Consider the following 25794-nt stretch of genomic DNA (forward strand, 5'->3'; position numbering starts at 1 on the left):
GGTCCATATCTACTTTTATGAGGTTTTTTGACACTAACTGAAATTCAGATAGCAATTTCCTATTTATTTGATATTAAACACTTTCATTTAGTTGCCTGCAAACTTATTGGCGGATATGGATATGTTAATCGATTCCCTATTACATCGTAAAATAATTATCTGGAGTCAGTATAGGTAATGTTAAATGAACCAGTTTATATAATACAGTATGTGTTATTGTAAATGTCTGAAAAAAGAGGGAATTTGATATTAACAATCATTCAAGACCAGCTAATGTAATTGAAGAAGGAATTTCTTCCTTTGATTTTGTTACTCATGTTTTCAGTTTTCATTGACTAGCTTTTAAATCAATGTCAATTTCCTCTTGACCTCTTGACATACTTCTATGTCGTATATTTTTTTATAATTGCGTAAACTACTGTAAACAAGTTGTGTGTGACTAAAGGGAAATTGATAATATTTATCCTTTTGGCAGCATATTCAAATTCATTCTACAATCTGTAGAAAACGGTACATTAATTGTATGTGAATATAACCTCCAGCTAATCATTGTAACTGAATATCATTTTATCTTTGTCTTGAAAAGTATTGCATTAGAAGGCTGATGTAATATTCTCTCTCTCTCTCTCTCTCTCTCTCTCTCTCTCTCTCTCTCTCTCTCTCTCTCTCTCTCTCTCTCTCTCTCTCTCTCTCATATATATATATATATGCAGATTGCTTCCAAATTTGCCGTTATTCTAGTCACACACATCATTGCTTCCAAATTTGCCATTATTCTAGTCACACACATCATTTCAAATGCTTGTTTGCAGTAGATCCTTTTTTTTATCTGGTTAATGGTTGTGTGTTTCAAAACATTAGAATGACAAAACTGTTATTAAAATACTAAAATCTCTTTTCTACTGGTTTTAAGCTATTTTCGTTTTACAAAAGATGCAATTATCTGCCTCGTACTCTAGTGTAGAATGAAGCCTATATAGTTAATAAGTTGTAGTTTGAGGCATTTTTCAAAATTAAATTTATATTAAAAGGTTTTATGAATAGAACTTCAGTTGTGGCAGTCTTAAGAAAAGGAAACCCTTAATGAAGTAGTTTTAAATCAACATTCATGAAAGATTTCTAAGTACTTTAGATGTTCTAAGGGGTTTCTTCAAGATTATTCGTTAAAGACTTGAAGGAGTAACATGATGTTCTAAGGGGTTTTAACGTAAAGCTTCAAGATTCGTGAAAGACTTGAAGGAGGAGCAATATTTTGTAAGTTTCTTCAAGATTATTCGTGAAAGACTTGGAGGAGTAATATGATGTTCTAAGGGGTTTTAACGTAAAGCTTCAAGATTACTTGTGAAAGATTTAAAGGATGAGTAATATTTTGTAAAGAATATCCAGAAACGGCTGGTTCTTGGTGTATACTTTAAACTCATAGGGGAAGTAGGAATTGCGCCTGAGGCACTAATTTGAAGAGAGAAATCTGGTCGTTATTTAATTATTCAGGACAATGGGAGGAATAATTACACAGGGAATCTTTTAAAAGGAAAGGGTATCTTAAAACAATTTAAATAACAGTGAGTTTCTTTTCAACATAACATTTTGAAAGAGTATTTTTAAGGTTAGTACTTATAAAATATTTACAGATTTAGAAGGCAGTGTGGTTAAAATTTTCAATTGTAATAGACATGTAAATTGTATCTTTTAAACTATCAAAGGTAGTTTTATAGGTAGAATTGCTTTGTAAAACTAAAATTTAATGTCATAAATAGGATGTGAATTGAAAATGATGCTGATGTAAATATCAATTGTTTAAAACCAGTTACTTTTTATATGCAATAAAAATACAGTTTTGTCATTTATGATTTTATTGGATAAAAATGTTAATCATTAAAACTTGACTGAGAAACGAGATCCTTGTATAATGCATAAATGTACATTTGATTATGAAGTTTAAACATTTTTACAAGATGTACTAAAATTATAACTTTTACATATGATATAGAAAATGTAGCTGCAGAACTGTTTTCTTTTTTTATGAAAAGACCTATGGGAACACTGCTAACAGGCTCCAGAATGTAGAAAGATTTATTTACAATTAAATGATGTGCCTTTGTCATATTAAAAAGCATTATACCAACAAATCATTATTTTAAGGTAAGAGTTAAAATTATTTAAAATATGTTATTGTAAATATGTGCTACTCAATTGTCAGTTGCATAAGAAAAATTTGTATGGACAAAAATCCTTGTAGATACAAGCACAAGGAGCCTGAATGATAATTTATGGCAAAAGTGACATACCAGTGCAAATGGTAAACTATTTATATTGAATAGGTAAAGGTAGATGAGCCAACATTTGGACGTCAGTGCTTAGTATTATAATATAGGCATTACAGACTTCTGTAGTCGTGTTCTAGGTTCATTATAGTCAGAGAGCTGGAAATGTTTTATTCATAATATTGAGTAAAAGACGATTGAATAGTTGATTACAATCAACATTCTCATCCATAACAGATATACATTTTAAGTTGATTAATCCCGTGGGTTAGCAAGGAGAGGTTATTTCTTAATATCGCCCATAAAATATGTTAAAAGTCAGAGTTTCATTTTTCAAAACTCGTATAGAAATGTAAGAATATCTCCAAGAGAGCCTAAATTTGAGTTGTGCGGGCTCATTTTATTAGCAATATTGATACTCAAGTCAACAATACTCACTTATGTGCCTTTATTGGTCAAATAAGAAATTTCTAAGAATAGTTTACCAAGAGAAGTTTTTCAGTTTTATATACGGTCAAATGAGGCATTTCTAGGAATAGTTTACTAAGCAGAAGTTTTTCAATCTTATCTATGGTCAAATGAGGCATTTCTAGGGATAGTTTACTAAGCAGAAGTTTTCAGTTTTATATAGTCAAATGAGGCATGTCTAGGAATAGTTAACTAAGTTGAAGTTTTTTCACTTATCTTTGGTCAAATGAGGCATTTCTAGGAATAGTTTACTAAGCAGAAGTTTTTCAATCTTATCTATGGTCAAATGAGGCATTTCTAGGAATAGTTTACAAAGCAGAAGTTTTCAGTTTTATATAGTCAAATGAGGCATGTCTAGGAATAGTTAACTAAGTTGAAGTTTTTTCACTTATCTTTGGTCAAATGAGGCATTTCTAGGGATAGTTTACTAAGCAGAAGTTTTCCAATCTTATCTATGGTCAAATGAGGCATTTCTAGGAATAGTTTACAAAGCAGAAGTTTTCAGTTTTATATAGTCAAATGAGGCATGTCTAGGAATAGTTAACGAAGTTGAAGTTTTTTCACTTATCTTTGGTCAAATGAGGCATTTCTAGGAGGAGTATTCTAAGAATTTTTCAAGTGATTTTCTGGTCAAATGAGGCATTTCTAGGAATAGTTTACTAAGCAGAATTTTTCCATTCTAATCTATGGCCAAATGAGGCATTTCTAGGAATAGTTTACTAAGCAGAATTTTTCCATTCTAATCTATAGCCAAATGAGGCATTTCTAGGAATAGTTTACTAAAGTTTTTCAGTCTTATCTATTCTAATTTTGAAGATGATCAAAATCTTAGGTTTTACCATTAATTATAGGTGAATCAAGAAAGATCATCCTTGCCAAAGCAGTGTTCCTCAACTCGAGATGTCTCATTTCCGTTATGAGTGATGAAGTTTATTCTAATTAGTTATCCAGATAACTTGTACTCAATAATATAAATAATCCCTTTCCAGCTCTTGACCATAATGAACCCGTTTGATTAAAGTAGTCCATAATGCCCCTATTACAAACCTCAGAAGGCCAAGTGTTGGGCAATGTACCTTAGCTTATTCAGCATATGTCATTTTTTGCCATAAATTATCATCCAGGACCCTACAGTAGGTCTTGTATCTTGGAAGTACTTGTCTATACCAGTTATTCTTATGCAGTAGGCCTTATCAAGTAGTGACATATTTAAAATAGAATATTTTAAATAATTTTAATTCTTACATTGAAATAATGTTTTGTTGGTATTTATGTGGTTTTAATATGGCATAAAGGCATGTCATCATTTGATTGTGATATATCCTTCTATATTCTGGAGCCTGTTAGCAGTGTGCCCATGTAGCTTTCCATAAAAAAGAAAATAGTTCTGCTACATTTTCTATGGAATGTTATATTTTTAGTATACCTTGTAAAAATTGTTAACCTGTAAATTAGATATTAAAATCTAATATATTTACCATACTCGACCAATGTAATAACTTGAGAATTTTGAAATAAAATGCATAAAAGAAGCTTTAGTTTTTAATTTAGTTTCCCTGGTGGTAATACAAAGAAAACCTATTATGAAGAAAAGAAAATGGACAATGTATGAAATGAAAAAAAAGAATGTAACTACTATCTTGAGTATTCTCTCTCTGTCAAACCTCATATGACCGAGTATTCTCCCTAAATGCCCCCCTGCCTCTTTTTGTACCAGCTAATGCCTTATTCCCTATGAAAAATGGGCCAAAAAGCCTCATGAAATAGTCCTTTTCTCCTAACTAGTCACTTGTCCATTTAGACTGTTATTGACTATCCCTATACAGTTTGTTCATCGCAACGCCCTTACTATGTAATGAGAGCAGCAGAACCAGTGTTTTATGACATATAAGTCAAGATGGCCAAACTGTAATGTATTTCATTTTATACCAAAGTCCACTTCTTGATCCAGCAGTCTGTCAAGTAGGTTTTTTCTTGACTGAAGTCATGATAATAATGGCCTTGCGATTTCCATTAGTTAGTATTCCTCAAAAACCTCTGAATTCTATTTAATCCTGAAGCTATTAGATTTAAACTTTGATACAAAAGTATACCAAAAATTTCTATTAAGGGTTTAAGTTAACACAATATGGGTTAAGAACAACTTAGAAATTCATTGAAGACTTTTATTGTAGAAGATTGAATGCCAGACATGAGACAGGTTTCAGTGTTATAAGTTTAGTTATATCATGGAAATACAAACACTATGACATCAATGGCATAAATATCAAATTCATGAAATCCCATTTTCTGAAAGCTTTAAACACCTTAGAATCAAAGAAACCATAGACGTTTGTCATGCATTAAGCACAATATATGACCAAGAAAGGCTCTTAGTTGAGTCATCCTTCATCCAATATGGTGAACAGAATGACAAAACGTCCCATTTTCTTTGTTTTTCTGGTCAGTTCCCGTTTTCTTTTCTGAACTGTTATGTTTAAAGCTCAGCATTTGGGATTAAATATTTCATGATTGTGCAACTAAGCAGTGCTTTCTATAAAGATAAAATTATTAATAAAAAAAAGGGGAAAAGGAAAGCCCACCAAGGCCATCCCCTTTCCCACCTAGTAACCAGAAACTTGATGCAAAGTTTTTTTTCTGATGAAGCAATGTTACTAGGCCCTTGAATGCTTTCCTTTTCCTTCTTTTTTCAATTGTTTTATTGATAATTTTACATACAATGATATCAGGATTGTAATTTAAAGACTTCATGAATAGTTTGGAGCTCTCCTGAAGTTAAGTAGTAAAAATCTTTTGTCATAATTGACATTACTATATGGCAGATTCCAGTGATTATACTCATGTTAATTCTTTAATGAAATATGAAATTATATACATAGACAAAAAAAAATATTTTTAGAATGGAAAACAAAGTAAAAATCAAAAAAGTAAAATTCATTTTCAGGCCTTGGTGCAATTTCAGAACGATTCATTACTACAGACACCTGAAGCTCGCTCAAAAGCAGACAAGATTCACAAATGCCAAGGTGCCTCCTGGTCTCACCCCATTTTATACACATGATTGAGTCGGGTAAACGAGAAGAGACGTGCAAGGCTACTGCCCTGACCATCCTTGCTACTTCGCCCAGCAGACAGTCAGATCGGACCGAAGTACGCATTCACCTTACACATGGACACCTGAATCACCTTAGCTGTGTAATAAAGTTCTCAAATGCAAACCCTAGGAAAAGCAACTCTGGAAAGCCAGTTTAACCGGCAACACTTAACTAACGACACTATTCTAAACAAACAAAAATTACCTTAGGAAAATGGCTCTATTTTTACAAGCGTATAGACAGTTATGAAACGTATGATTCTAATTGAATTCTAACCTTGAGTTAGAGGCAGATAAAGTTTTAATTCAGTTTATAAAACTCCTAATAGCAAACTTGTGCCTAAAACCAATACCAAAATAATTATGCAATATTCCTTTAAATATGAGTACATGTAATATACACCCATAGAATTAAATAAAGTCACCCCCATTAGATACTATTCTCACCTTTAATCTATTATTTCAAGCTTAATTCCTTCCTACAGAATACTATTCTCAGCACATAAGCCCTTAATATTCTATCATAATATAATACTTTATAATACATTCCTAATCTCCTATTCTACCATGAGCATATATTCCCTTACAAAGGCATTCATAGTCGGTTAAAGATGATTTTCTATTTATAAATTATTTTATGCAGGTCCTGTGTAAATATATCACTACACGTTACGGTAAAATTAGTGATGATCAAGCTATTTTCAGTCATCAAAATAAATTGATACTTTTGTATTTTCGTGCTCAACAGATTTTAGATTAACCCAGCCTAAAATGAAGTTTAAAGTGTCTTTTTAAAGTTACCATAATGAGCTCGACACAAGAGAGACAGACAGACTGTGATTATGCTCGTTGAGTACAATATTCTCTACTGAAAACCGGAGCAAGATGAACAGATATCAAATAAAACATGACTTTACTATTGTTAGAAACATGAACGTCTTGTTCCTAAATACCTCTCAATGGGATATAGTTGAAAAAAGTACCAATGAAGACAAATATATCTCTAGGTGACAATGACATTTAATGATGCTGAATTCATTACACGTTTCAATTTTGAATAAAATAAAGACTAGAATAGCTTTAGTAACAAAAACACAGGACCAGGAATTACAACTTCTATGCAAGTTAATTATTGTTAGGAAATATATTCCAATTAAGAGTGAAACATTTAACTCAAATCTCTCTGAACATTAACACATTTATAACCTATTATCTATTTCTCAATTAATCAATACCTCAAAACTCTAAAATCGAGAAAAAAATGTGCTCTTTGAAGAAATTTTTAAAAAAATTCATATAAAGAACAAAACTATTAAGTTAAATATATAGTTATCTCCGGAAATTTATACTTATACGTATACTAAAAGTGATTTTTACTTTAATAAATTTACAAGATTATAAGACAAAATATTTCACACTTAAAATAGTAATTTCTTTTAAATGCTCTTCTTACTGAAGCTGAGGATTCTACACTCTTGGAAAATGTTTTTGTTGAAGAGAATATTTTTTATGTTTTCACATAATGTAGTTTAATCAAATTCATTCATAAGCTACGATATGTAATTTACAATGCAAAACCCACCCAAATTCTACATGAAAAACCTGCAATCCTAATTCGTACTCATCTACATAAAAATCTGTAACTGACTGACAAAAAAAAAATTTACTTCCTTTGTCCACCTTGGGACATGAAGGGGAATAGGCAAAACAACGACCTAACTTCTACATTAGAATCTCACACCAATTACTCAATACTAGCACAACAATCCCTCATTCCTTTCAGAGGCATTCATTACACTTTCATAACTCAAAGTCCCAACATTCAATATTTGTAAATTCTCACTACAACTAAATCAGACACTGATATCAAGGATAAAGATTTAATGGATTTTATCATTTTCTTGTACCAATACATGATGAATAACTATCTTGGAGAGTAAAAGTGGCTTGGGAAACAATTGATTTTGCTACCAAAAAGTAAAAAAAATATTTGACGGGGAACCCTATAATTATCGTTTTCTAAGATGGAAATTGGAATGAATTTAGAAACATTGCCCAGCATCTAGGCCTGTGAGGCCAACTCAGCGCCCTTGTGTAACTAGGGGAAAACTACAGAAGTACACTATGAGGTAAAAGCTATGAGAGTTTTGATGGCAAGGTAGAAGAATGAAGCAGGAAAGAAGAAGGTAAAGTTCAAGGCTGTAAAGTTAGTGTAGCTACAGTAGGGCCTGAAGGAATGCTGACAAGACCGTTAATTAGTGCCAACAGAGAATCCTGTGATGTGTACTGATGGCACTTCCTGCTTCTGGTTGGTTTTTTGGGATATAAAGAAGAGAGGGTGAGGTGGGTGTTACCCTATTTTACTGCATTGTGGAAAAAAAAACACTTAAGTAGCAATGTTAGGTGATATTCAATTTCTCATATTTTACTTACATTACTTTTGCAGCTCCCTTAATGAAATTTACTCTAATATTAAAATTCTCAATTTATTACTCAAATTACTCAAAACCGAGTGAACTCGAAGAAATCAACGGTATCCTCAAAGCGTGTGGGCACAGAAATGCTTACTTACAAGGTCAGTAGTGGGTACTTTGTTTTGGCAAGATTAAAATCTTATGAGACATCAAAAGACAGACATAACCTTTAATATTCTACTGTGACATTTTAAATTGTACCCTCTTTCAAACATTTTAAATTGTACCCTCTTTCAATATAACAATTTATAAATTTCTCTTTAGAATTAATGAGTATGAGGTCTTATTACTTTGATAACTATCCATGTTTTGAGTGTGAAGTATTTTAATAATCCCAGTTCTAATCAAAGTTCATACTAGTTTCAATTAATACGTTATTTAATGAATCAAAAGAAAAGCTGGCCAACAGACTAAGCAATCTAACAAACAAACAAAAGCTAAAATGGCTGCACAAAACATGTTAGATATGAACCTGCCCACAATTTATGTACATTGTCAAGATATCTCACCATAAACATAGTTAAGGGATTAAAATGAAGTAAAGCAGATTATGGATTATCTATATCTAGGGAATTAACATGCTTTTGAGTACAATATTCCAATTATTGTGAATTGCGCAAGTGTAAAATACCTAATCCATCTCTTATAATGATATAAATTTTCCCCAAGGAAGAACAGTTTGAAGACAGGACTATTTCCACATATTAGTATCACAATGACCAAAAAAACCTACCCATAATTCAATGCATCATTAAAACACTGGTTTTGGGGATACAGAAATCAATTCTATGGAATTACAACTTTCTTACCTTAATCAACATAAGGAAATAAAAAATCTTTGCCATAAATTCAGGAAAGTTTGCATTTGAAATGCACAAACCTGACAAGATTCTTTGTCAACGATTTATAAACCTATTCTTCCTACCAAATCAGTTTTCACACCCCTTAAACTGTACAAACACACACACGCACACATCTAGACAGCTTTCTCATCAAACGAAAAGATATTCAAGAACTTATTACACAATTCATCTAAAAGTGATTAAAGTGTTATTTATCCCTTCTTTATGTCATAGGCACAAATGACATGAGCCAAGAAACAAAATGGAATTTCTGAACCGAGCTGTGCACCTTTTCAGAGAGCCCAGGTATCTCGCCATAATAAAAAGCTCTGAAATGCAAGACTTCAAAATGACAATTTGAAACACTTACGTTAATTACACTTATCATTAATCTTAAACATTTTAATTATACTTGAACTTGAAGTTTTAATGAAAATTTTGGAAATACCACATATCATCAATTACACATTAATTTCAAAAAGAGCATAAACATGTCTATAGCACATTGAATCACAATCCTTTTACATTAGATAGAATTTGCACTACTTACATTACACAGTTCATAGCAAATTTGATATTTTTGCCATTGGTACAAGTGCATACAACTTTACTAGAAATGAAATGATAGAACCAAAACCTGTACATTTGACATTATAACCTTCTACAATACAAACTTCTTAAACATTCTGAAACATTTGATTCAAATTAAATAATTTATAACACTCTAAGATCTGATAAACTATTGCAAACTTAAAAGAATTTGAGGTTTTTGAGCAAATTAATAATGGCAAAACACAGCCATAATTTTCATGACTTTAGCTGTCAAGATAAAAACTGCTCTAACAAGACAGCTGGATCAATAAGCAGACTAAAGTCCAACATGTTTAACAGTACAGGCTGTTGGCCTTTGACAAATATAATATATTCAATCAAACACATTGAGCTACAGCTCTCAAGACACCAGTAAAAGAATGAACAAACTCTGTACATTTGGAATGCAATAACAGTCTAAAAGAACAAGTGATTACTCTAGTTAAGATCAGGATCTACCTCATGAACTTTTCAGCCCTTTTTGTGTTGAGGAATAGAATGGCAAATGCTGATACTCAAAGAGGAGGGGGGCAGTGGGATACTCACTGGCCATATGAGGCGAGTATCATTTTTTTTTTTTATAACATTTCCAATTTTGGGATAAGGAAGGATCAAGGATGGGGAGTGGGAGATCTGAAATTGGAGGTAAGGATCAGGTTGATATAAAAGAGAACTTCATAATTTAACATTATTGGAAAAAGTAAACTATCTCTCTTTACTTTTAACAATTGGTATGTTATTCAAGATATATTCATGAGAGAGAGAGAGAGAGAGAGAGAGAGAGAGAGAGAGAGAGAGAGAGAGAGAGAGAGAGAGAGAGAGAGATAATATCAGAAATTAAAGGAGCTTTTAAGATGGAGTGGCCATTAAAATGAATCTAGTTTAAATCACACCTATTTTATACATATTCACAAATCCACACAACCAAACTTTTCTCCCTCCCTTAATTTTTACACTAAGGTTTCATTGATCGAAGAAATAAAAAATTTCCATCTAACTATGCAATTCACAGTGGAAGTTTTTCAGTAATCAAATGCTGGCTGAGTTTGCCTTCTAAAACTCCTAAGTAATGTTTCTAATATCAGTGAACGGTCACACCATTTAGATTCTATTATTCCTGCAAAAGGACTACAGTTGGGGATTCTTAAATAACTAATTAAAGTTCTAGGAATTGACTTTAATACATCTAAAAAGACCATTAAGCATTTCCTATAATGAACTACAGGGGGTAAACTGATGGCAATAAGCTCCTACGGCAATAATATATTTGATTTCATAAGGAGCCTTTAAATAACTTGAATTGTATGACCTTTAGTCTCACTAACTGATGTTTCATAATCTTGTTAAATGGATGTTCATTGCCGTATATTTCATTACTTGCGTTACCATTTAATGTATTACATTTCCTTAGCCTTCCGGTTACAGCACACCTACTTTTAGTTCCTTAAATTTCTGGCTAAAGGGAGAGAGAGAGAGAGAGAGAGAGAGAGAGAGAGAGAGAGATGCCAACTGCCGCAAAGTAATATAAAGTCAAAGGGATGATAAGATACAATACTATTCTTTATCCTTAAGATATAAATCAAAAGAAGTACTCTAGTTTTGTTTCATCCTTTAAAAACAGAATTGAAACAGGGAAATAGTTTACTTTCAATAAAATGAAAGCAAAAAGTAATAGAGCATGGTTTCCCCTTACCAATATACAAGAAATTTACAGGATATGCTTCTAATATTTTTTTTTTCTATTTAAGAGACAAAAAGGGATGAAGCAAATTTCTTGTCAGTTTTATGATCGTTAGGCAGATGGCATAGAAAGAAACACTTAAGGTGTTACATGTGAGCAACATACCTTGAATTACATTGATAATGAAGTTCTCTTTTAAATGTCCCCCAAAAGATAAAGGCAAAATTATTAGAAATGTATATAAATTTTAAATCCAACAATTGCAAAGATTTTGTTAATTCGATCAAATTAACAGAGAATTGCCATATAACTCCGAAGCCTAAAGATTGACAAAAAAACTTGAAATCTTGAAAACAAAAAGGATTGAAAAAATAGAAAGCAACGAGTAATGAAATAATCAATCCAAGGAGTATACAAAATAGCTCCTTAGACTAAGGCGTGTAGGAGATAACTCCGAATACAGAGGATTACTCTAAATAATTGCATAAGCAATATAGTGCTCCAAATAACTTATAGATCACTTCATTATCCCATGAGTGCCCAAGGCAACCCCAGAGAAGTGTTCTAAATAACACAAAAGACAAGTGTTCATAATAATTTCCAAGATCAAGAAGGGTCAAGAATAACTGAATAGACAATGAAATTAGGAAAAAATAACTCCTTAGTGGTGTCCTGAATAAAGCAGCATGTGCTACGAAAGAAATTCTGCAAGCCACAGAATACTCAAAACTGGAAGATAAAATTGATGCTTCAGAGAGTTTATTAAACCAAGAAATTCCTAGAGTAACTCAATATATAAAAGACTCCAATATTACTACATAGTCTCATGAGTATCCCCCTACAAAACTCAAAACAAATCATAGAGCCTGAATTTTCCACAATCCTCAAATAACTCTATAGACCAAGGAGTACTACAAAAGAAATTTAAGCAAATCAGAGCTAAGGCATAAAATTACAAAAGCTTGGTAAATCAAGGCATTAGCTTAATAGCAAATCTTTGTCCAGAGAAAATTCATAAAACAAGGGGAACTGTACAAGATTTTTTCCAAAAGAAAGTGGCCCCCAAAAAGCCTAACTACTAACGAAAGTCCGTACCCAGAAGTGACCGAAAAATATATCTTTAAACCAGAATAATCTGGGAAAAATAGTAAACAAGGACTGCTCCAAAACAACTCTATAGAGCAAGGAATCCCCAAAGTAACTCAATAGACCCAAGAACAAACATTAGAATTCACTCTAAGGCGATACTTTAAACCAGGCTGTATCACCTTCTCACAAAAACCAGCTAGAGTGGCCTAAAAATTCACTAAAGGCAGGCATAATTCTGAAAATTAGAAAAGCCTTGTAAAATTTTGCAAACCTAAGCATGAAGAAAAATACTTAGAATTGATGTAAAAAGATCATAACTATTTAAATTTCTTAAAAAAAATTTACAACTAATTATAAGAGTCCCAAAGAAATAAAACATGTGAACAGATCTTTTGTTTTCTTGATCTCTTAGACCGTAAGGAGAAAATTCTGAATTCTGTTCTCAAACGCAAAATCCAAAACAAAGAACCCAACAAGAAGGAATAAACTTGACTTCTTAAAACCTACTAAAATTTCAGTCTTAAAAGATTCAATAAAACTCTAATTTTGAAAAAGGGATTCAAGATTGTTGAGATCTAATCAATATTAATATTATTACTAGCTAAGCTATAACGCTAGTTAGAAAAGCAATACAGGTATGCTATAAGCCCAAGGGCTTCAACACGAAAAAAATAAACCCAGAGAAGAAAGGAAACGAGGAAGTAGGTAGAATAGTGTGCCTGAGTGTACCTTCAAGCAAGAGAACTAGAACCCGGGACACTAGAATACCATGGTATAAAGGCTATAGCACTACCCAAGACCAGAAAAAAATGTTTGTTTCTGGAATGTCATTTTCCTAGAAGAGCTGCTGACTATAGCTAAAGAATCTCTTCTTCCTTTACCAAGTGGAAAGTAGCCACAGAACAATTAGTGAAGTAGTAAACCCCTCTAGTGAAGAAGAACAAGTTTAGTCACATGTATGAGAAAAGATTGGAATCTGTAAAGAATGGGCCAGACTGACAGACTATTTGGTATATGTATAGGCAAAATAAAAATAAACCATAACCAGAGAGGGATCCAATACAGTACCATCTGGTCAGTCAAGGGATACAATAACTCTCCAGCGGTAGTATTTTAACAGGTGGTTGGTGCCTTGGCCAACCTACTACCTGCAATATGATGTGTTTTTGTTAAAGGCGAAGCTTAATGACCTTCAAATTTTCACAAAATATAAAGGCCTTATGAAAAGCAATAATAAAAACAAAACCTTATATGTATCATCATAAGATGAAACACATGGTAAAAAAAACTGAAATTATTAATCAGCTTTTCACTCTATCAGTCTTAGCCCAATATCCACAGGTGCCACCAAGAGAATGATACCATAGAGATAAAATGAACACTAGAAATCACTGTAAAACTAAGATCTTCACCCAGTAGGACCTCACCTGACTGGGAAAGTGGTCATCAGTCAAACTTTAGGCCACAAAAATATATTAAGGTAAAGTTGTCTTGTTTTAGTTCCAGGTTTATCAGAATAGATGCTGACCAAAATGTTAGCCAGGAAAGCCCAACAACCCAATGTGGTGCCCAACCAAAGCAGTGGCCTCCCCAGTAAACAGCTTAAACTCATGGTTCCTGGCTGGGATCGATCTGTTACCACGCGAATGCTAGGCAAACATGTTATCACTGTACTAGCCAAGAGGCTAGTAAAGTCAAAACCAAATATCTAAACTTATGGTAATATACCATTTCAAACATACATTATACCATACATTATAACAAACATTATACCATATAATTCGATTGAAGTGTTTCTACACAATTTCAGTAAAAAGAAAAAAAAATTACCTAAAAATACCACAATGCTTGTTTATAAAAAAACTAGCTATTTAATATCATTACCAAAGTTTAAGCTAAATATGTTTCCTTATTCATAATAGTACTATGACCAAGTGTTTGCATCACTTCAAATGCTATCAATTATCTAGAAGTACAAATTCAAGCAGCATAAAAATGTTATCCCAAATGTGCTCAGAAGAGTAGCAAACTTACAGGCATTGTGGTCAAATCAAATAAGAATTAAATGGCACACAATTGAAAATCACATAAACTTCTCCTATAGACCTGATAAAACAAGACATTACCAACGTTCTAATATCTTGCATAAATACGAAAAGTAAATTCTTCATTTGATGACAATACATTAGTGAAAGGAAGATTTAATAGTGAGGCTTCTAGTAAATAAAGTATGACAAAAGATAACAAAAGAGTGATGGTGATCAAAGTTGCTGAAGCGGAACTTTGCAATATTTCAAATTGTAAATAAAGTATAACTTAATTTTATGCATTGTTCTTTGTTGAAATTTTCAAATAAAAAACTGACAATAGCATTTATGATAGTTAAGACTTAATCAATATAATGTCAATTGAACTCTATATTGCACAGATGTCAACAGATTTTAGGATTTATATGAAAATATTAGTTTTGTAGTTGAACTCTAACAGCTAACTTTGGCAGATTAATTAGACAACATTAGGGTACTTAGAGCCTCACTGTAAACAGATCTACCCAAGAATATTAAAAACGATTAATTCCACACACACTTAAAACCATGGCATGTATTTTTCTTCATTGAAGTAACTGATCTTAAAATTCCACTTTTGCAGAAGGACAGAAGTTTTCTTGTGATCATGGACATCACAATTACATCTGTCGTCAGTCTTTTGTTAATCTCAAGCAGGCGACCAACTGTACCCTGAAAATATATTTCCAGAATTATTCCTCTTACAATTTAGGACAAATAAGATGCTTTGATAGGTGAACTGAAACATACGTATATCAAAAAATCATAAAAACTGCTCTTAGATGAGATTATAGCAAAAACATCATTTTCCTCTTCATAGCTATTCTTTCAGTAAAAACAATAAAAAAAAAGCACCCATGCGTGCAGTAAATTCAATCTATAAAAATATTTTTAATGTGATCTTAATGAATAATTTATATTTTATATAAACAAAACAATTTAATTCCTGAGTTTGGTAAAAATAGTATTCTTAGATGGAAACTTCTGTAGCATTAAAAAGTAGAAAATAGTTCATCAATTGTTATGTACAAAATTGTCAAGAAATTATAAGAAACCTTTCGAGTAATTGGATGAATAAAATATGACAAATTCGGAGATAATTTGTATTTTTCCTAACCATACAAACCTTAGCTATTTACATTGGGTTTACCTTTTAGCGTAGCTGAAATGGCGAGCCATTAGAATTTAACAAGGGTGTATTACCCCCGCGCTAGTTAGCAGGGGGGTAGGGGACTGGTAGCTAGCTACCCCTCCCCCACTCACACACCGGTGAACTGCTTCACTTTCACTTAGAGGTAGGACTTGTCTTGGGGGACAGGGCTGGCGGGCAAATATATGTAAATAGCTAAGGTTTGTATGGTTAGGAAAAATACAAATTATCTCCGAATTTGTCGTTTGTTCCGTAACCGAAATACAAACCGCGCTATTTACATTGGGTGACTTACCCCTTAGGAAGGGTGGAAAGTCCCCAGCCATACTGGCTTTGGCTTTACCAGAGAACTCAGAATCCGAGTGAGTCGCACTTGAGAAAAGGAGTCCCTGCACCTCATGAGTTCCTTGCTCCGCAAGGAACCGTGTGGCCTACATAAGCTTGTGTGTGAAGGAAGAAGTGTGACCCGTCCTAGGCAGTTGACCTGGAGTTCCAGAAGGAACTCTGGGTTAGGACGCTCCCAATACCACCTCGTCAGGGTATGGGGGACGCGACAGTATTGACTCAATACTCGGAACACAAGGAAGCATGGTTTACCAGCAGAGGTTTGAGGTCAGCTATGCAGAGACCAGGATGCTGCTTCCCAGTAGAGGGGATGATGAAGAAAGAAGTAAGGGCCAGACATACTTCTTTCGTTCATGTGGACTAAAACCTGATAACAATGCCCTCAACCTTCTGCTACCTGTCCAAAAAGGAGCCTGAGGTTAGACCAGCTGTTGTGTAGCCACATCAGAGCAATAGAAACTTATCGATACTCCTGTGGGTCACTTCCTGCAGGAAGCGGGCTGCGAAGGTCACTAGACGCTTCCAGACTCCAGCTTGTAGCACCTGCGTCACAGAGTAGTATTACTCGAAGGCGAGGGACGTTGTGATGTATCCGACATCGTGCTATAGGGCGACGTGACGGGGGAGGGTCTGGATTTAGGTCGAGATGAATGTCCTTGAGTCCGAGCTGAAGAGGTATACTGGTGACTCTCCCCCGTGTCCTTCTTGTGCTCCCAACCCGGCTGCACGTGAGGACAAGCTGCAGCTGTTCCCAAAGATAACCCCTTGATTCCTTTACTGGCAAGGAGGAGAAGGTTTTGGGTCATCTGATACAGAATGGTGACTCGAAATCTTGAAGGAATTGGACCGAAGGGCCGGGACCCCAAGATTCTGAGTCTACCCAACAACCCAGGAGCGAACCTGAATGTTGCCTTCCCCCATTCCTTAGAAAGGGCGGAGTCGTACGAGACCAAGATGATTGCTTACACACTGGCTGCGGCCAGAGTGAGCAGGAGCCCCAAGACGGAATACGATCAGAGGCCTGACGTAATGGGTCTTGAGAAGATCTTTTAAGGGACTAAAAAGTCCGAACCATGCTCCATGTTGGAGGTCTCACTCCGACTCGGGGCAGGGACGTTCGCAGCTTCGCATGAGCGAGGAAAGGTCCAGCGGGAAGGAAAAAGTTTATTCCTTTCAGCCTGAAGGCCAGGGAAAGGCTGAGCGACAGGCTTCACTGCCGAGAGCGGAAAGGATTTCCTCCCGCCGAAAAGCAATAAGTTCGTTATTGCTGGAGAAGAGGCCTCAAGGGAAGAGGTATATCTCCCACGACACCAACCACAGAAGACTCTCCACTTCGCCTGGTAGACCCCTGCGGATGACTATCGCAGATGACGCGACCTCCGCCCCGCGACTGTAGCGGGTTGTCTCTTCTTGAGGAGGAGGTGTAGTGTCTCCAGGTGTGAAGCCAAAGCGATGCCCCGGCTCGAGAAAGATGTTGCAGTGTGGTTGTTTGAGTAGCCTGTGCCATGGGAGAAGCTCTCCCGGGAGTTCCGTCAGGGGAAGCAGAGGATTCGGAAACCGTTCTGCGTATAGTCTCAGTGGAGCTCTCAGGGCCATTGAAAGGTTGACAGACAACCTGGTCTTGTTGAGACCCATTCTCAACAGACAACAAAGGAGGGATGACGCAGGCGTCGATGTTGTCCCACCATCACCGGAATGCATCTTGCCAAAGAGTCTTGGGGTCTGAGACTGGGGGGAAGAACAGCGCAAGCTTGAAGTTCCAGGCTATCGCTATTAGGTCCCCCAGGCCAGGACTTGCTGGTTACTAAAGGCCAAAGACCCCCAGGTACACTCTATCTGCGAGGCTCTGCTAAGATAGTCGGAGAGAACATTCCTCTGCCCGGAATGAGCGAGCCAATAGTGGTATTGAGAGGATCTCAAATCATCTCAGTATCTCTACTGCAAGATGCAAAGGTATGAAAATGCGTCCCTTGCTGGTTGGAATACGCCAGTACCATGAAGTCGTCGTGCACGGAGCGACTCGGCAGGAGCTGTAGGATCTGTAGAGGGGCCAGACTACGGCCCCTAAGCCTGTCTGAATGATGGAGAGGTATCCTTCAGGTCCTGACCATAGGCCTGAACCGGAACATGCCCCTCCCCCCCCCGCCCCCTTTTCTTTGACGAATCCGAGATCAGCATAAAAAATGTGGGGAAAGGACAAGAATATCCACTCCCATCAAGAGGTTACATAGGTCAACACCCATTGCAGGTCTAATCGTTCTGCTGGTCCCATAGGGGCCAGAAAGTCCGGTTAATCGTTGCTTTGAAACCACCGGAACTTGGGCCGCCCCACAGGGAACTTATCCTGAGGCGACCGTTCGGGACTTTAGACGGATCAATGAGGAAAAGAGACCTAGGACACGTTCCAAGGTAGGGCTGAAAGCTCTGTTTGACTGAGAACAGGTACTGCGACTCTCCTCAGCCTTGCCACAGCCAACTGAAGGGAAGGCTCGGAGGAGGAGGCAACAGCATCTGGCGTCCCCAGGCGGTCACCCATCCAAGTACCGACCAGACCCGACGTTGCTTAACCTCGCTGGACGGACGAGAAGCGGGACTTCCAATGTGGCTAGATACTCCAGATGTTGAGGCAGAAGTAGAGAAGGCTCCTAGCAAATTACCATGATCCCTCACTCATGGTAAGGATCCGGAAGCTTGTCCCGGCGTTGAAGAAGGTCGAATCCGAGACTAACGGAGTTGACCAGACTTCCAAAAGGCGAAGGAGGCGGAAGCCTGCTCCTGAGCGACCATGAGGAAAGCCGGGAGAGTTCTCTGGGGAAAAACTTGCGATGCCACGGTGGGATCGCCACACTGCATCTTAAGCAGGAACACCTGTAGTCTAGGCTGAATTCCACGAGCTTCCTGGAAGATGGATGGAATGGAAACTGAAAGTACCCATCCTTCCGATCCAGGGCCTAAGGAGTCCTGCCGCCTCGTTACCAGTTTGATCGATTCTGCTGTTCCACGCTAGACGAAGTTTGTTCGACAAACTTGATCAGAGCTGAGAGGTTGAGTACGGAATTCCCGTCTCAGATGCTTTCCTACGAGAAAGGATTGACTGAGGAAGCCGAGGGGTGAAGCCGTCAACGATCCTATGGAGGACCTTCTCCTAAGGCATGGATCATTCTGCTCAAACGGGCAAAACTCTTGCCAACCCCATGGCACAAAGGTTCAGTGACACTGAATTCGCTGACAGAGACGGCAGGCGCGATATCCTTGGCTGATCACGGAGATCGTGCAGGAATCGGCATAGGGAAGCTGTTATCCGGATGAGTAACCTTAGGCATCCTCCCAGCCTGAGACCTGAAAGGGGGGATTGCCAATCCTAGAGTTCGTGAACTCTGCCGCTCCCTCTAGGATTATGGCCCCCCGGGAGAGCCTCCCGTGCTCCCTGTTCCTGACAGGAGGGGACTGCTATTGGACACCTTGTCTTAGCTGCTGTAGCCGGTCCGATAACTTAGGCCGACGAGGCTGAAAGAAAGAGGTGCTGGAGCCCTGCAGGGTCTGGAAGAAAGCGCCTTGGAGGAGTGAAAACGGAAGTCGACTTCCTCCGCACAACCACTGTCTATGTCTCTGTCCTTGGGCACAAACAAGCTCTTCCCAAGGATGGAAGGGTGTCTGAGTTTGTCGACATCCACGGTTGAGACACCCGAGAGGAAGCCCTCGGTCATTGCGTCCAGATGGTCCAACATCGAGCTTGCCCGCAAGTTCGAAACTTGGAGACGAAACGCCAAGGTGCTTGAGCCCGAGAGGAGGAAAGTACCCATGATCTTCCTGGAGCTTCCTTGTACAAAACCTCGGGTCGCAACCGAGGAGGGAAAGGACCTGGTAAGCCCCTTTCACGAGATGGAGAAAAGCTCCCTGGCAAAACCCTTCCAGGGAATGACGGGGAAGGGCTAACCCAGGTTCTGGAAAGAAGAATGTTGCTCAGACCTCCCTGAAGATTCTTCCTGCTCTTGCATGTGACATGTTCTGCGTTTACGGGGTGAGGACCGTGTTCTGGAAATACGCTCCAGAAGACTCGCCAGGCTGGCCATGTTGCGAAACCCCGACGGAAATCGCGGTCGCAATCGCCCTGGCGCTCGCGCGATGGTAAATCAATGGTTTGCGCGTGGCCGAACGTGGAAGCGCCCATGCGCGGGCACGCAGGAGCGCAAACGAAAGTGCGCGAAGGAGCGCAGAAGGAGGGCAAGCGTGGTAGGAAGGGCGAGAGCTGGTGGTCGGCGAGCGATGACCCGTAGGCGAGCAATGGATACTGCAGGAATCAAGCCGACGTTCGTGCGATGGAACACCACACCATCTGTCCGCGCGACGGAACGCCGTCGGTCCGCGCGATGGAATACCGTTGGTTCGCGCGCGGGCGAACATTGGAGCTCATGTGCACGGTCGCTGGGGCACACATGAGCATAAGCGCGCGGGCGCACATGAGCGTAGGCGCGCAGGCAAATGGCCGCTGGTGCACAGAAGGACAGAAGTAAAGGTGAGCGCTGGCGAGCAGGAGGAAGATCTACAGCAAGACTCAGCTACCGGAGATCGTGGTCCACAGAGGGCGAGCGCTAGATCGCTACTGATGGTGTCCAGGCGAACTGACACGCGTGGCAGATCGATGGCGATCTTTGATGCGTAGGAGATCGCTGACAAGCAGGCGAATGTTGACGCGTCTATGGTCGCTGGCGAGCTGGTGATCGCTGGCGAGCAGAAGGCAACACGTGGAATCCTGTGCGTAGAAGAAGAGTCCTTGTCCAAGACCTGAACCGAAGTTCTAGATCGCGAGGGCGAACGTGGGCACACAGGGTGCGTAACAGGAACCAACAGGAACAGCAGAGACGATCATCAGGAGAGCGCTGACGAACAGGAGAGCGCTGACGAACAGGAGAGCGCTGGCGAACAGGAGAGCACTAGCGATCAGGAAAGCGCTGATGAGCAGGAGAGCGCCTATGCGCTAACACTGAGCAAGAGAGAACACTGCAGAAGGGCACGCAGGGGAACCCTGACACGCAAGGGAAGAAGCCCCGTGGGAGGCAACCCTTTGCCCCGAAGGGATCGTTGTCCGTCGGGAGATTGATGTCCGTCGGAAGACCGTTGTCTGTCCGTCGGGAGACTGATGTCCGTCGGAAGACCGTTGTCCATCGGAAGACCGTTGTCCGTCAGAAAGACCGTTGCCCGTCGGAAGACGAGGTCAGACTGCTGTCCATCTGCACCAGGGGCGGAAGATCAAGAAGAAGGAGTTGTAGGCTGCATACAGAGATTCAAAAAGGCGCCTCTTAGCACCCTTATAGAGAGATGGAAGGCCCTTACGACGTAGCGGACGGTGAGCCTTACGGCGAAGGCGGCCAACATCAACAACAGCAGAAGAGTCCTCCGAAGAGGAGTCTCTATGAGTGTACTCTCTCGCGAATGAAAGAGAAACACTTCGTAGAAGAGACTGGTCAACCAGTGACCTAAAAGGAGCAATCCTCCGAAGAGGGGCTCCTGCAGTTGCCCAGCCCCTTGAGTGTAACTGCAGGTGCGACCGCTCAGCAACAAGAGCATAGTAGCACGAGAAAAAGGCAAGAGAAGAACCCCCCAAAGGGGAAAAACTCAAGCCTGGACAGGAAAAACTTCCATCGGAAGGAAAGTTTCCCACCCAAGGAGGCGAGCCTCCTGAGAGTTCTAAAATGAACTGGAGAGCTGTCAATCGTCACAGGAGTACTTCCAGTAGAAGGAGACACGCCCCTGACGAAAATACAAAGGGGAGGCAGCAACAGCCGAATCCCCAGGCCTCCACAAGACAGCTCACACCGTTGCCATATTACAGAAATAAACTAGATCGGTAACTGTAAAAAAATAAAACAAAAATCATTAGTACACATTCATTCCCCCGGGAAGGCTCCGAAGAGGAATCCCGAGGGAAAGGAAACAAGAATTACACAACAGGCACGTGCCCTCACAACCACTTACACTCACGGAGGGAGAGCTGTAACCAAAACAGAATTATAACAATTATAATTATGAAACAATGTAATTATGTAATTAAAAAATGAATGAACACTAAAGAAGGAACGAAAACCCGAAAGGAATCGTTCTACAAGCTTAAAAATAAACAACTACAATTAGATTCATAAACTAATTGAGACAAAACGTACGGCGTAGCAACCCCCCCACACGGAAAGGAAGCTACGAGAGGGGTAGTAAAACGTAGTAAAAAGGGTGAATGACCTCAAGAGAGAGAGAGAGAGAGAGAGAGAGAGAGAGAGAGAGAGAGAGAGAGAGAGAGAGAGAGATTAAGACCGAAGTCAAACTCGATCACAACCCATAAAATTACGCCGTGGTGGCCTAACTGCCGAGGACTCCACGGAAATATCGTACACTACACACAACTCTGAAAAGGAAACTTACTGATATCTATACAGTACTCAAATATATACACAAACATGAAAACATGTTTACATATATATTGATTAAAAGAAAAGTAAGCGATTAAGTAAAGACAAAACAAACAATGGCTGCCAAAAGAGGACCAAGACAGAGACGTCTGTCCGAGTCCGAGCCAAAAGTGAAAGTGAGCATTCACCTGTGTGTGAGGGGGGAAGGGGTAGCTAGCTACCACTCCCCTACCCCCCCAATAACTAGCGCGGTTGTAATACACCCTCGTTAAATTCTAATGGCTCGCCATTTCAGCTGCGCTAAAAGGTAAACCCAATGTAAATAGCGTGGTTTGTATTTCGGTTACGGAACAAATGTAATTTAAAAATGAATGAACACTAAAGAAAGAACGAAAACCCCGAAAGGAAACGTTCTACAAAGCTGAAAAATCAACAAATACAATTAGATTCATAAACTAATTGATACAAAACGTACGGCGTAGCAACCTCCCCACACGGGAAGGAAGCTACAAAGGTGTAGTAAAAGTAACGTAGTAAAAGGGTGAATGACCTCAAGAGAGAGAGAGAGAGAATGACCGAAATCAAACTCAATCGCGACCCTGAAATTACACCATGGTGGCCTAACTGCCGAGGGCTCCACGGAGATATCGTACCCTACACACACAAGCACAAACTCTGAAAAGGAAACTTACTGATTTCTGTACTCAAAATATATACATAAACATGAAAATTTTTTTACATATATATTGAGTAAAAGAAAAGTAAGTGATTAAGTAAAGACAAAACAAACAATGGCTGCCAAGCGAGGACAAAGACAGAAACGTCTGTCCATGCCCGCGCCAAAAGTAAAAGTGAAGCATTCACCGGCATGTGAGGGGGGAGGGGTAGCTAGCTACCACTCCCCTACCCCCCTGCTAACTAGCGCGGGGGTAATACACCCTTGGTAAATTCTAATGGCTCGCCATTTCAGCTACGCTAATAGGTAAACCCAATGTAAATAGCGTGGTTTGTATTTCGGTTACGGAACAATTAGAATATTAGAAAACTCAAGACCTCAATATGGAAGTACAGTAACTGATTTATCAATATCAAGTAATTAATCATTATATCCTCCTATTATTCTTTTTTTGGAATTGGCTACCAAATCAGTAAAAATATTTAATTTACAAAAGATCAGAGTTATAGAAATTTCATTATTCATTCGAGTGGTTTACGTATAGAAATATGTTATTTTTATTAGTAAAATAAATTTTTGAATATACTTACCCGATAATCATGTAGCTGTCAACTCCGTTGCCCGACAGAATTCTATGGAGGGATACGCCAGCTATCACAATACTAGAAGGGGGTGTACTTACCAGCGCCACCTGTGGCCAGGTACTCAAGTACTTCTTGTTGACACCTCCTCAATTATTCCTCGGTCCACTGGTTCTCTATGGGGAGGAAGGGAGGGTCGATTAAATCATGATTATCGGGTAAGTATATTCAAAAATTTATTTTACTAATAAAAATAACATTTTTCAATATTAAACTTACCCGATAATCATGTAGCTGATTCACACCCAGGGGGGTGGGTGAAAAACCAGTGTACAAGACTAAAGGATAGCTAAGTATCCCGTATTTCATATAATCAGTTATCCACAATAACAATGAAATAATAAGTACCTGGTAAGGAAGTCGACTTGAACCGTTACTCTGCCTTTAATAAGATCGTCTTCCTTACTGAGCGCAGCGTTCCTCTTGGGAGGCTGAATCAACTCAAAGGTGCTAAAGTATACAGGGCTGCAACCCATACTAAAGGACCTCATCACAACCTTTAACCTCGGCGCTTCTCAAGAAAGAATTGACCACCCGCCAAATCAACAAGGATGTGGAAGGCTTCTTAGCCGACCGTACAACCCATAAAAAGTATTCAAGAGAAAGGTTAAAAGGTTATGGGATTATGGGAATGTAGTGGCTGAGCCCTCGCCTACTACTGCATTCGTTGCCACGAATGGTCCCAGGGTGTAGCAGTACTCGTAAAGAGACTGGACATCTTTGAGATAGAATGATGCGAACACTGACTTGCTTCTCCAATAGGTTGCATCCATAACACTCTGCAGAGAATGGTTCTGTTTGAAGGCCACTGAAGTAGCCACAGCTCCCACTTCATGTGTCCTTACCTTCAGCAAAGCAAGGTCTTCTTCCTTCAGATGAGAATGTGTTTCTCTAATCAGAAGCCTGAATAGTAAGAAACTGAGTTCTTAGAACTTGGAAAAGAAGGTTTCTTGATAGCACACTATAAGGCTTCTGATTGTCCTTGTAAAGGTTAAGACCTTTTTAGATAGTACCTAAGAGCTCTAACTGGGCAAAGTACTCTCTTCAGATCATTCCCCACCAAGTTGGACAGGCTTGGGATCTCGAACGACTTAGGCCAAGGACGTGAAGGAAGCTCGTTTAGCAAAAACCGAGCTGCAAGGAACATGTAGCCGTTTCAGATGTGAAAACAATGATCCTGCTGAAGGCGTGGATCTCACTTACTCTTTTAGCTGTTGTCAAGCACACGAGGAAAAGAGTTTTTAATGTGAGGTCCTAAAAAGAGGCTGATTGGAGAGGTTCAAATCTTGATGACATAAGGAACCTTAGGACCACGTCTAGATTCCAGCCTGGAGTGGACAACCGACGTTCCTTTGAGGTCTCAAAAGACCTAGGGAGGTCCTGTAGATCTTTGTTGGTGGAAAGATCCAAGCCTCTGTGGCGGAAAACCGCTGCCAACATACTTCTGTAACCCTTGATCGTAGGAGCTGAAAGGGATCTTACTTTCCTTAGATATAACAGGAAGTCAGCAATCTGGGTTACAGTGGTACTGGTTGAGGAAACTGCATTGGTCTTGTACCAGCTACGGAAGACTTCCCCTTGAGACTGATAGATTCTGAGAGTGGATGTTCTCCTTGCTTTGGCAATCGCTCTGGCTGCCTCCTTCGAAAAGCCCCTAGCTCTTGAGAGTCTTTCGAAAGTCTGAAGGCAGTCAGACGAAGAGCGTGGAGGATTGGGTGTACCTTCTTACGTGAGGTAGACTTAGAAGGTTCACTCTTAGAGGAAGAGTCCTGGGAATGTCGACCAGCCATTGCAGTACCTCTAAGAACCATTCTCTCGCGGACCAGAGCGGAGCCAACCAACGTCAGCCGTGTCCCTTTGTGAGAGGAGAACTTCTGAAGTACCCTGTTGACAATCTTGAACGGCGGGAATGCATACAGGTCGAGATGGAACCAATCCAGCAGAAAAGCATCCACGTGAACTGCTGCTGGGTCTGGAATCGGAGAACAATACAACAGGAGTCTCTAGGTTAT

At 38.9% G+C, this 25794-nt stretch overlaps 1 protein-coding gene and 1 long non-coding RNA gene across 2 annotated transcripts in view; one reads left to right on the forward strand and one right to left on the reverse strand.

Moving 5' to 3' along the window:
- Nucleotides 1-25794, forward strand: part of LOC137643873 (lysosomal-associated transmembrane protein 4A-like) — a 199048-nt gene that overhangs the window by 28750 nt on the left and 144504 nt on the right. The gene's annotated exons all lie outside the window — the stretch shown is intronic.
- The window catches only part of LOC137643495 (uncharacterized), a 37788-nt gene continuing 26500 nt past the window's right edge, over nucleotides 14507-25794 (reverse strand). Inside the window, exon 3 of the long non-coding RNA XR_011044966.1 lies at nucleotides 14507-15241. This is a non-coding gene — a long non-coding RNA (uncharacterized lncRNA). The remainder of the gene's footprint in view (nucleotides 15242-25794) is intronic.

Source organism: Palaemon carinicauda, chromosome 7, assembly GCF_036898095.1.
Source record: "Palaemon carinicauda isolate YSFRI2023 chromosome 7, ASM3689809v2, whole genome shotgun sequence".
Classification (NCBI taxonomy): domain Eukaryota; kingdom Metazoa; phylum Arthropoda; class Malacostraca; order Decapoda; family Palaemonidae; genus Palaemon; species Palaemon carinicauda.